Consider the following 10,697-nt stretch of genomic DNA (forward strand, 5'->3'; position numbering starts at 1 on the left):
CCCGGGTCTCCAGGATCATACCCCAGGCTACAGGCGGCGCCAAACCGCTGTGCCACAGGGGCTGCCCCTGTAGGGAGTGTTTTGGAAAGGCCAGAGCCAGAGTTCTATTTTGGCCGTATTTATGCCAAATAGTAGCCCACATGAACCTGGAGTTCCTGGCAGAGGTTCAGGTTGAAATTCCAGACTTGAGCACCATGGGCATGTGAACTGCACCTAAAGCAGTAGGACCAGAGTAGGTACCAAGTGCTGGTTGATCTTATCTTCTAAACCCAATCAACTCGTCTAGCTCTCTCCTTCTCCACTACTATCCCCTCAGGTCCAATCTCCTCCTCTTACCTGGACTTCTGAAATTGCTTCTTTATCTCCCTGATTCTTGACTTGCTCCCTTTTGATCTGTAGCCTGTGTGATCAGTTCAAAATTTAATCAGATTATGCCACTCCCACCTTAAACCCCTTTTGTACTGTGCTCTCAGGAAGAATCAAATCCTCACCTGACTCACAAGTAGGATTACCAAAGAAAATACAGCATTCCTAGTTAAATTAGAATTTTAGATAACAATTTTTAGTATAAATATCATCGCTTACCTTAAATTAAATTCAAGCTGGCATATTTTTATTTGCTAAATCTGGCAAACCTACCCACTGCAAGATTTGGTCCCTAGCTGACTGAGCCAGGGTGCCCCAATTCCAACAAAATTAAATTCATTATCTCCAAAAAGTGTCTTCCTGAATACATCTAACTCATATCTATAAATGTTATTAAAAATATACACACACAGGGCAGCCCTGGTGGCTCAGCGGTTTAGCACCGCCTGCAGCCCAGGGTGTGATCCTGGAGACCCGGGATCGAGTCCCCACATCAGGCTCCCTGCATGAAGCCTGCTTCTCCCTCTGCCTGTGTCTCTGCCTCTCTCTCTCTCTCTCTCTCTCTCTCTCTCTCTCCTCTCTGTGTATTCTCATGAATAAATAAATAAAATATTTTTTAAAAAATATACAGACACAGAAGTAATCCCCCAAATCTGGAAAAAGTTAATTTGGGAGTTGGTTGTTTTGAACTCAGACCATATTTCCTCATTTGTGTAGGAAAACCAGATTCTCTCTTAGTCCAGGAAATCTACTCAGTGCAACCGAAGGACTATCAATATCTCTTATATGTTAGCATTGGAAATGCCAGTGGCTATGGTTCAAAAGGAGACGTTTTAGAGTTCCAGCATGGGATGTCAGAAAGACATCTTTATCTCCTGAAACCTAGATAAGGGGAAGTGGCATTCACCATCTTCGTGGGGGCAGGTAAGGGAGATGAATTTCCGGCTAGGTGTTGGGGACCCAATGGCAAGCATTATGGTGGCTAGGTCCAGGGTTGAGGAACCATTGTGAGCATACAGATCATTAATAATTCAGATGTTGGAGCTGTGACCACCTTTTAGAGGAAAGTAAAATAACAAATGCCTTAGAATAGAATAGAAGAGAAGAATATCACATGAAATCTTAGGTTCTAGTGCTTCCTCTGAAAAGACAGACTCTCAGATTGTCTTCTCAGGAGACTTTGAGATAGTCTACTTTTTAATCCATCATTGTTTGGTTTTCATTTAAAGAATCAAGAAAGGTTCCGTGGGGAGAGGAAGAGAGGAACTCACCAAAAACACTTAAAATAATTAATTCATATTTGGATCCAGATTTGAAGAGGCTTGTGCTTAAGATATGTATGGTTCTTGGAGTACACTTGGTTTAATTTTACTTAAATCACTGAAGAGTTTCAGCTGAGGCAGTGGTATTGCTTAGCAAATCCAATTGACAAAATGTTGGTTTTTCTAGTTAAACTTCTGTGTATTAATCAGATCTGTCTCAAAAGCCATTCATCAGGTTGGGGAGGGTGTCTTATTATGTGAAAAAGCTTTTTCATTTAGATGTAAATTAGACCTAGCATATTAGGAAAAAAGAAGTTTTTGACATTTTTATAGTCTGACAATACCATGTCACGTTGCTCAAAAGAATCTGAGTATACACACTATCGATCCACCAGATAATATGAATTAGCCAGGTTTTTAAAAAATGACCCAAGCACCCTATTTTAATTATCTTTATATGAGTAAAACATAATTATTTTACAACCTGCATGCAAAAGAACAGAGAAGGTTTTGCAAATCTAACTTCGTCTATGTGGTTCTTTTCTTTTTTCTTTTTTAAAGATTTTATTTATATATTCACGAGAGATACAGAGAGAGAGAAAGGCAGAGACATAGGCAGAGGGAGAAGCAGGCTCCATGCAGGGAGCCCAATATGGGACTCGATTCCAGTTCTCCAGGATCACCCCCTGGGCTGAAGGCAGCGCTAAACCACTGAGTCACCCGGGCTGCCCTGTGTGGTTCTTTCCAAGCAGAAATATATTTCATGTTACTCTTGAAACATCATAATTTCTATTTGGGATATTATTATTACTGTTTTTTAAATATTTTCTTTATTTATTTGATGAGAGAGTGAGAGAGCACAAGCAGGGGAGGGGCAGAGGCAGAAGGAGAAGGAGACTTCCCGCTGAGCAAGGAGCCCAATGCATCGTGGGCTGGATCCCAGTACTGAGATCATGACCTGAGCCATAAGCTGACGCTTAACTGACTGAGCCACCCAGGTGCCCCTAGAAAGGACATTTTAATGTACTTTAAACTGCTTTTAGTTACCCACTGTGTCTGAAAGGAGAGACTCACTCAAAACAAACTCAGAATAAAAGCTTTATGTAATCATGGGGTTCAAGGGACTGGCCATGCTCTGGGTTTTTCTCATGAATTACCTGCTGTTTCTCAAGGAGATTGTTTCAATTTGCCTGTACCCTCTCTCCCTTTTTCTTATTTAAGAAATATTTTATTTATTTGACAGAGAGAGAGAGAGAAGAGTGTGGGGCAGAGGCAGAGGGAGAAGCAGACTCCCTGTTGAACAGGGAGTCCCTTGTGGGGCTCAATCCCAGGACTCAGATCATGACCTGAGCTAAACGCAGATACTTAATCAACTGAGCCACCCAGGTGCTCTCTTTCTCTTTTTCATTTTTTTCTCTTTCTTTCTCTTTTTTTCCCCCAAGATTTTATTTATTTATTCATGAGACACAGAGACAGAGAGGGGGGCAGAGACACAGGCAGAGGGAGAAGCAGGCTCCATGCAGGAAGCCTGACGCGGGACTCAATCCCCAGTCTCCAGGATCACGCCCTGGGCTGAAGGTGGCGCTAAACCGCTGAGCCACCCTGGCTCTTTTTCTAATGTTTCAGCAGCAGCAGCTCCACCACCAGTTGGCAATATTATTTTTATATACTTGCCATTGAGATACCATATAAGCCACCTGTTATTACTGGTATTGTTACATTTGAATGAATGAGGGCTCAGGAACATGAAGTGAGTTGCCCAACATCACACAGCATTAGAGAACATTTGTTTCTATTGTTATCAGCTTATCAGATTTTTTTACTATACTATAAGCCTTTAAAATGTCTGATACAGGGCAGCCCAGGTGGCTCAGCGGTTTAGCGCCACCTTCGGTCCAGGGCATGATCCTGGAGACCCGGGATCGAGTCCCACACATCGGGCTCCCTGCATGGAGCCTGCTTCTCCCTCTGCCTGTGTCTCTGCTTCTCTCTCTGTGTGTCTCTCATGAATAAAGAAATAAAATCTTTAAAAAATAAAATAAAATAAAATAAAATGTCCGATACATGCTATTAACATAAATGGAGCTTGAAAACATCATGCTAAGTGATATAAGCCAGATACAAAAGGACAAATATTGTATGATTCCATTTATTTGAAGTGACCAGAGTATGCAAATTCATAGGGACTGGAAAGTAGACTAGAAGCTACCAGCGGCTAGAGGGAGCAACGGACAGGGATTACTCCTTGATGTTTCGGTTTGGGATGATGAAAAAGTTCTGGAAATGGACAATGGCGATGGTTGGATCCACAAGTATATTGTGAAATACTGCCACTGAATTGTATACTTAAAAATAGTTAAAATGTTAAATTTTAGGTTATGTGTATTTTGCCACAGCTTAAAAATAGCCAAAAAATTTTTGAGAGCAGTGGTATGTTATAGTGGGAAGAAAATGATATGGCTCTTTGCCTTAGTGAAATCTTTCCTTTGTTTTTAAAAGTAAAACATTTTTTGGGAGGCAGAGCCAGGGGCAGTGTCTGTGAAGGGGCAATACAAGAGGGTCCTCTGGTGATGAAACAGTTCTGTAGCTTGAATATAGTGGTGATTACATGAAGCTGCACAACTGATAACATTGCATGGAATTACACATACACTGGGGCACCTGGGTGGCTCATTTGGTTAAGCGTCTGCCTTCAGCTCAGGTTTTGATCCCAGGGTCCAGGGATCCAGCCTCAGTTTGGCTCCTTGCTCAGCAGGGAGTCTACTTCTCCCTTTCCCTCTGCCCCTCCTCCCTGGCTTATGCTCTCTCTCAAATAAATAAAATAAAAATCTTAAAAATCTTTAAAAAAGAACTATGCACACAAACTAGTGCATGTAGAGCTGTAGAATCAGCTGTAGGATTGTATCAATTTCTTGGTTGTCATACTGTAGGATATTATACAAGCTGTTATCACTGGGAGAGGCCAAGTTAAGGGTGAACCAGGACATCCAAACACATTTCTTTGTAACGTCATGTGCCATCCATAATCATTTCAAAATAAAAAGTTAACACATACATACAACACCACCAACAACAAAAAAGACTGCAGTCAGATTGGGAACTACCTTGAGGGTAGATTTTTTGTAAGATTTCATGTAGTTGTTTGACAGAGAACAAGCAGGGGGAGGGGCAGGGGCAAAGGGAGAAGCAGACTCCCTTTGCTGAATAGAGAGCCAACATGGGGCTCAATCCCAGGACCCTGAGATCATGACATGAGCCAAAGGCTGACACTTAAGCAACTGAGCCACCCAGGCGCCCCTTGAGGGTAGATTTTATACTTTGTCCTTGTTATGTGTGAGGAATGACCATTCTCCTTGAAGAGAATTCTCTATTCTCCAGGAATGGCTCTCACATGGCTTCAGTAAGAAAGGATGACGCACAGACTGTTGCCATCCTTTTTTGGAGCACATATGCAATTTATCATCACATTCTTTCCAAGAAGTTACATGAAAAGACTTAAGAAAGATCCTGCTCTGTCCTTACCAAGGTTCTGTTAGAATAAGAAAATCACTGATTTGAACATAACAGTGAGCTTGAGTTTTTAACTTTCATTCTCTCTTGTTTAAGAACAAAAAACCCGAAAAATCTTGTTGGCATTTACATGGTGGTTTTCAGGAAATCCTCAAGTAAAGATGCATTCTATGTTATCACTGAAAGCATGAAAAAAAAATGATTGAGAATTGATATTTGTTTATTCAATTAAACGCAGTTCCTTATGTTTTTGTTTTTGCAGTAGCCAGTTGATGTTTCTGAGGCAGTAAGTTAGGGAGGGCAATGAACATCTAAATAAATGAAAGAATTTCTTTGCCTAAGTTTGCTCATCACATGAGCACCCAAAAAGAGAGTATTAATACATTAAACCAGCAAAGGACTTATATGGGAATTGGATGCTAGTAATTTCTTAACAAGTTGAGAATAGTAAACTTTTAAAACTGTAAATACTTGTTTAAAAAGACAAATGTTCTCACTCAGATGTCAGTGGAATTGTAAATTGGTGCAATTTTCTTTGGAGGAGATGTTGGCAGTAAATACTCCAAGTCATAAAAATATTCATATCCTTTGACCCAGTAATTCAATTTCTGGGAATTTACCCAAGACAAATAATTAAAAAGAAGACACAAACTATGTTATAAAGATGTTCCTAACAATACTCTATATCATAACAAAATCCAGAAAATAACTTCAATGCCAAATAATAAAGGCATATTTAAGTAAACTATGGATTTTCCAACCCGGGGGAATATTACATAGCTCTGAAAATTGATAAACATGCTATATATCAAATGTAAAGGTGCTTATAAAACAATTCAAGATCCTCAAAGCATTTTGAAGGTATGCATTTATGAATTATCTTCCACAGAAGAAAGAGCAAATTCCAAAGTACTTAATGAAGATGGAAAAAACCCTCATGTCCTTGGGTCTATAGAACAGATTTTAGCAAAATGCAAGTAAGTAGAATAACTCTAAGACGAGTGTGGGGAAATTCAAGCTTGTAGAAATATTTCTCAATTTTTAAGTTATGTTCTGAGAAGAGGCACAGCACACATTAGGACGGAGGACCGGATTTTAATGATGGAGCATAGAGGGCAGCAAGCTATCTTTGGAATGCTCTGGATGTAATCACCAGGGTGCTTAAGATCACAAAATGATTCTCAAGGGTTGCTAACGAGTAGCAAACTGCCAGCATCTTGCATGTAGAATCCCTTAGGAGCAGGAAAGTTATTTTGGAAGATTAAGATTTTTAAAAAATCACAAAGGTTGAGATCGGGCTGCCCTCAAATACCCTCCAGTGACAGAGTGGCCAAATCTCCCTTCTATGAGCTAAAGGAAGGAAAATGATGAACTCCAGTCTTTTGTGTCTGCCTTCAGTGCAGAGTTGGTAGTTAAACATAATTATCCCCTAAATTCCAGATGTTAATTCAGTTCAGTAATGTTGTTGTTTGTAACAGCCATATACAGTAGGATTTGAAGCCATGTCCAGTTTCTTTGGCTACATCTTACCTTGAGGGACCAGAGTCAGAGCATTAGGGCAAAGTACCAGACTATTTTGAATTTTCCCAGAGGCAGAAGTAATTAAACACTTGGATTTGAATGGGATATCCTACTAGGTTGCATGTTTTAGAAAGGAGGAATTTATAAGAGCATGGAATATTAGAGAGCTAATAAGTGGAGAAAGTCAATATAATGAACTTGAAACTAGAGCTTGCTTGGATCAACTAGCATAGCATTAAACACACACACACATCTGCACACAGGTTATCATTATTCTAAAGCCATTATAGCTTCAGGTTTGAGAGGAACATTTTCATAGAGGGATATTTCAGAACAGGGCTTAGAGGAAGGATACATGATTTATCCTGAACTTGAGAGGCCAAGATACAGCTGGAGGTTGGAGGCAAAAAAATCCCAAGTGGAATATACTGAAGGGAAAAGTATTTCTTTTAGAAAAGAATGTGGGTGTTTGGAAATCTAAGAGTGATACTCAAACAAGAAACGCTGTAATTAAAAGCAGTACTAGTAAACTGGTAAACTACAAACATCTATATATTTACCATTAAGCATCCAAATACTTAACCTATAAAGTTTGGCCCCAGGAATAAACAGCCAGGCTGGCTGTACCTGAGCTTGCTGGCTCAAAGTCAGCCAGCAACTGTGTTTGTGAAGTTTGTGTGTTTGGAGGAGAGCATTAAAAGCTGGGTGGGGGTGGTACTGGCAAATTCAGAGCTATGCAAGCATGTTTTAGTTCATTGGCTCAGTTGCATGATTTCAGGAAAGTTTTCAGTGTAGGAAGCTTCATTATGGTGCACTGTTGTATGAAGCTGTGGCCTGATGCAATCAGAGGTGAATGGACAGGACATGGATGTTGACATTAGCTTCAGGTTTGAAAGAGCAGAGTGGGAGGTATGTAGCAGAAGAACAAGGACCTGTAAAGCATTTCTGTCCTCTACCCATCCCCAGGGGACCCTTTGTGAATGACAGGAGCTTCTTCAGATGGAGGAACCACATCAGAATGACTGCAGCTCACCTTAGACTGGTCCACCCTACAAAGGAGAGAATCTAGTGTCCTGGGGTGGTTTTTCTATGGCTTCCCTTGGGGAGATTTTTCTTGGTGGTCATTCAGACTACAGCCTCACATTTGACGAGGGGGAATCATACACTTGTTAATGGATAGAGAAGTCTGTGTCTCTCATCAGGTTATAGATTCACCTTGGATATTTTTTTGCTGGACAATTAGAGCTGGCATCCAGGCTTTTCCTATCAATGACCCTGGCCCTGAAGGCACCATAGGCCTATTAGCAGGCCAGCCTTCTTTGCATACGAGATCCCAAGAACTGGGTCTAAGTACCAGCCCTTAGCTTATTCCTTCTTCCTTGACAACTTCTTTCCCACCAACCCCCAAGTTCACAATTGCCAACATTCCCTTGAGAATGGCTGAGAAAGAGAGCGAGAAGGAAACTACACTTGGAAAGAAGATTGCTTTGTAGTTTATTTACAACAGAATGTAAGAAAAAGTAAGTTATTAACAATAATAAATAACTGGGGGAAAAAAACACAAAACAGCCATAAAATGACACAGAAGGATGGCATGTGTGAGGATCAACTCTTGTTTGCTTTGCTTGTAGTCTATAACACTGTGCGTTCCAAAACTTGGTCCTTCGGCAGTGGCAGTGGTATTTTGACTCAACATATGCAACTAATCAAGATCCCAGCATGAAATGTAAACCCTAAAAGTGACACTTGAAGCTACATTTAAGTGGCCTAGTTATAACAACGGGTCAAAGAATCTCTTCTTGGTGATACATAAAAACTGAAGGGAGACTTGCAATTCAACCCAATTTTAAGCAAAAACATGGAGAGGCTTATCCTAAAGCACTTGTTAACAATAATTAATAACGGCATCTGAAAAGTTCTTAGCATATTCACATTCTCTTATTGAACTAACTCCTAAAAAGCATGAACACTTCTATTTCAAATGCAAACAGATTGTTTTGAAGGGAGAACACAGAAGAACCTGGGACATGTTGCCTCTGCATGCCAACACTGTGCTCTTGATTACACTTCAGTTTCAGCAAGAATGAATAGTTTCAAATGGCCTATTTATGATCAATTGCAGTCACTAAACAGATCTTTTGTTTTGTTTTGTTTTGTTTCAAGAATTCTGGCTCAGATGGCAGGTTGTCTGTCACCTAGCCTACAGAGTCAGATGTTCTGAAAGGGACTAAAACTATTCAGACAATTGTTCTCGATTGGATTATCTGAGTACACATTATATGTGACTAAATTATACTCTGGCCCCTGTGAAAAGTAAAATTCCTATTGACCTAAGCCAGCCAGTGGCTTTGTTGTTTCTGAGCCATGAAGGGATGCTAAATTAAGTAAAACTGAAAAATCCACATACATACATTAGCCTTGAAATCTTCACGGAAAAATGACTTCCTGAGAAGTGTCAGAATCTTTTCTCTTAGGTCACTGTTTATTACAGTGTCTTGAAAGAAAACCATATATTTCTTTTGGAGGTCTCGTGTTTTTTTAAGTGTCTGTTCACAACTGCGCTCTTTAGAGATTTATTTTCACAATCCAAAACATGGCTAATACTCCCAAATTAAAACCATTTCCCCCCACACAGATGCAAACCCAAAGCAGAAGGGTTTGTAAATCAGTTCACCAATGAACTTCTATTGTTTGGGTTACTATGGTGGTAACGGAAAAATGTCACAGACTCCTTTGTTGTTATGCTTTTCTTTTGCTTTCTTTTATTTCAGCCCAACAGTAGGAAAATGAAATGGTCTTTAGAGCTCACCTCAGATAAAGTTTATGCACTAAAAACACTGAGACCTTCTTATCCTGGGAAAGCACAGCCAAAGCAACGATGCTGTATTACAGTCAACGAAAAGCACAGGAGCATTTTGTAATTTGAAATCCATCCAAAATAATGACATTTATGGTCATTTTGATGGTCTCCACTAACATCAGAGATGAAGATGGGGTGAACATATGTGTTATTCTATGGATTATTTATTTTAATTTGGCTACCAGAGACTTAAAACTGGTGGTGCCTGATTCACTATGCTATATTTATATATATACAGGTATAATACAATTTGGTGACCAAGGTTGAAGGTTTCCACATTGCAGACAGAGGCACTGAGTTAAGATTCTATTTTTCCCCAAACATGCTTAATAAATTCAAGTTTCAGCTTTTTTTTTTCTTCTAAGTTTCCATCATGCAACCTTTGAATTTCCATCCTTATAGGAATTATTAATGTTCTATATACACATTCATCGCAAGCTTGTATCCCACAAAAAACAAACTCATGTATGGAGAATATGAAATGACACTTGAAAATTAAGACAGATAAAATATTGAAGTCATTTATGCCTTGTGATGACTGGATTAAATATTCAAAGCAGTTAAAGGAATATTTGCACCCCCCCCACCCTGTTTAAATGCACACAACCACATGTAGACAGGGAAAACTGAACATACTTTAAGAGCACACACATTTGTTGGCTAAGAATCACGCTATCATCGGCAGCTTTGAAAATGATGTCTGTGGTATTGAACTGGCTACAAGAGAAAAAAAAAAAAGCCACAGAAGGAAATCAGAAATTAGCTTCCTGAAGCATACAGCATCGTTGACCTTGATAGCAAAAGCTACTTTACAAAAAAGAAAAATGGCAATGGTGTTAATGGGAGAACTAGGTGCCAGATGTGTTTACAACCTGCACAAAATAAATCTGTTCTATGCAAAAATCATGATCCCACCCCATCCTGATTTCAGCCGGCAAATGGTAAGCAAATACATGTACTATGTCAGTGTCTTCTGAAAGTAGAATTTTGTGTTCAAAAGCCAAACATTCTCATTAAGTACTACTGTGTGGAGAGGGGACGATTGAGAAGTCCATGGGGTTCGAGAAGATTAAGATTTCCCACAAGCAGAAATCATGCTACTATACCATGCAAAGATCTCTTACTACGATGCTGTCGTTCTTAGGAAAAGAGATGCACTGTTGATCTAAACTATTTGC

The sequence above is a fragment of the Nyctereutes procyonoides genome, unplaced genomic scaffold, assembly GCF_905146905.1.
Source record: "Nyctereutes procyonoides isolate TBG_1078 unplaced genomic scaffold, NYPRO_anot_genome, whole genome shotgun sequence".
Lineage (NCBI taxonomy): Eukaryota > Metazoa > Chordata > Mammalia > Carnivora > Canidae > Nyctereutes > Nyctereutes procyonoides.